The sequence below is a fragment of the Priapulus caudatus genome, unplaced genomic scaffold (assembly GCF_000485595.1).
Source record: "Priapulus caudatus unplaced genomic scaffold, Priapulus_caudatus-5.0.1 Scaffold4, whole genome shotgun sequence".
Classification (NCBI taxonomy): domain Eukaryota; kingdom Metazoa; phylum Priapulida; class Priapulimorpha; order Priapulimorphida; family Priapulidae; genus Priapulus; species Priapulus caudatus.
Window position 1 is genome coordinate 38,365 of NW_014577065.1, and position 2,563 is coordinate 40,927.

A 2,563-nucleotide genomic window follows, 5' to 3' on the forward strand; every position below is an offset into this window, starting at 1 on the left:
GGGCTCATCTACCATCCCCCCTCCTACCTCCAGGGGCTCTTCTATCACCCCCACTCCTACCTCCAGGGACTCATCTACCATCCCCCACTCCTACCGCCAGGAACTCATCTACCATCCCCCACTCCTACCTCCAGGGGCTCCTCTACCATCCCCCACTCTTACCTCCAGTGGCTCCTCTACCACACCCCACTCCTACCTCCAAGGACTCCTCTACTATCCCCCACTCCTACCTCCAGAGGCTCTTCTATCACCCCCACTCCTACCTCCAGGGACTCCTCTACCATCCCCCACTCCTACCTCCAGTGGCTCCTCTACCATCCCCCACTCCTACCTCCAGTGGCTCCTCTACCACACCCCACTCCTGCCTCCAGTGGCTCCTCTACCACACCCCACCGTACTAGTAGTAGTACTGCTGTAGTAAGAATTATTATTGATTGTTTCGTCCTATTATTAACTGGGCCATATCATGACAACATATAAGCAATTTACTTATTAAACACTCCTGTTATCTTTTTATAGTAATCGAGATTAATAAGTGTACTATTAGTAGTATTACTAGTATCAAGAGCTACTATAAATTACTATAAATTAATTTCGTCTTACATTTGTACTTGTTTTGGTTTGACGTGTAGAAAACAGAAGTGCATCCCTAGATCCCATGACTCTCTGCGAAATGAACAATATTTCAAGTTTACTTAGACTGGTACTCGCTCCCACCTCGATTACTTGATTGGAGTAGTTTCCCATTGAGTAACTAAGCCGAGAGGTGGGACCGGGTACCAGTCTAAAGTTTATTATGGCAGCGCCCTATAGAAAACGTTTCTAATTACCAATTTTATTGTTAGGCTAGAGTTGAATAGCTTTATTACACAGAATACCATGGAGAGTGCAGTGGTTATATTTTAAATTCGTTAATACACACCATATACCAGTATGAGAGTTGTTGCTTTAGTGAGGTTGGTACCAGCCGTAGTTCAAGTAATAACAACATATTCATTACACTAATTATACATAATACAGACTTACAGTTACAGTGCACTAACTGGCGCGGTTACTGCGCGTGTAAAGTTAATTAGACATATGTTTTGTTTAAATATTAGCTAACTGTTATAGAATTGTGATAAGTTGGGAGAAGGTAGGCAACAATAACATTAACAAAAGTGAATCCAGATAAGTGGGAGAATTAAGATGGTCCCAGAAAATGAAAAGGTAAGAGTGGGGGATGGTAGAGGAGCCCCTGGAGGTAGGGGTGTGTTATGGTAGAAGATCGAGCCTCTGAAGGTAGGATAGGGAGTAGGGGCCCTTGGAACGTCTCAATAAAAAAAATGTAAACACGAAATGTATTTACTATTTACTACCAAAGTCTTAATGTTTCTCTACTCTATTTCGCCTATTATTGCCGATAATCACCTGTAAATGCCGTTCAAATGCTCATCTGCAACCAGGGTTCGGATTTTGGCTGAAAATCTAGTAGTGGACAGCAGGACCACCAACTTCAGAAAGTCGGTGGTCCTGCACAAAAGTTGGTGTTCCGCTTATTTACTAGCAGTGAGTAACAAAATGGTATATAAAAATAACCATTGGCATTAACAGCATACATGTAACATAGAGTTGGTCAAATCATATATTTCAAGCTCTAGGAATGTCGGGGAAGCATCTGGGAAAGGTTTTACTTTCGTTTTTCTCCTCCCCAGTCCTGGGTACCCCCATGCATAGATCAATGCTGCCGCACATCCGCAAAGTTACAAGTGCCTAGAATCTTGAAGTATATACAGTTTACATTGCTTCTAAGTTCTAGATATCTAACTGAATTAAAATAGTCCACTTTCTACGTAAAGAAAAATGACGAATTCAATTAACAGCTTTGATTACGTGCGTGTCAGGTGTCACTGGTCGTGCCCTCACTCCCCACGATAACCCCTGCGACATATGAACTTATTGTTATGCGGTCATAAAAACACTAGCCTACGCTACATGCTGCAATCGATTTCTTAGACTGTCACGAGGTTTTGTTCGTGTGGCGAATCATGATTAGAGGATGTTTTGGATACCCCGTCTACGTTCAGGAACGGAGCGTATTAGAATGCGCTCCCATTGACAAGTCTGTCTAAACTGCCGTTGCGATAACCGTAGTATTTCAGCATAGTATTAGTAATATGAGGGGGAAAAGTGCAGGTCAGGAGGACCGGCAGTTTCGTAGAGGTGGTGGCCGAAGCAAAAACTTGGTGGCCTCGGGCCTCCGGGTCGGCACTAATTTCGAACGCTGTCTGCAACACACAAGTACACCGCACGCCCGCCCTGTGCACAAACAACATGAATAACACAACTCTCTTTGTTTTAACACAACTCATGTTGTTTGTGCACAGGGCGGGATGCGGTGTACTTGTGTGTTGCAGATGAGCATTTGAACGGCATTTACAGGTGATTATCGGAAATAATAGGCGAAATAGAGTAGAGAAACATTAAGACTGGTAGTAAATACATTTCGTGTTTACATTTTTTTTTTATTGCGACGTTCCAAGTGCCTGTGACTAGGACAGGTTACACTCTGACTCAACTATGA

At 43.3% G+C, this 2,563-nt stretch overlaps 1 protein-coding gene across 2 annotated transcripts in view; it reads left to right on the forward strand.

Moving 5' to 3' along the window:
* Positions 1 to 2,563, forward strand: part of LOC106821454 (golgin subfamily A member 5-like) — a 15,271-nt gene that overhangs the window by 1,211 nt on the left and 11,497 nt on the right. The gene's annotated exons all lie outside the window — the stretch shown is intronic.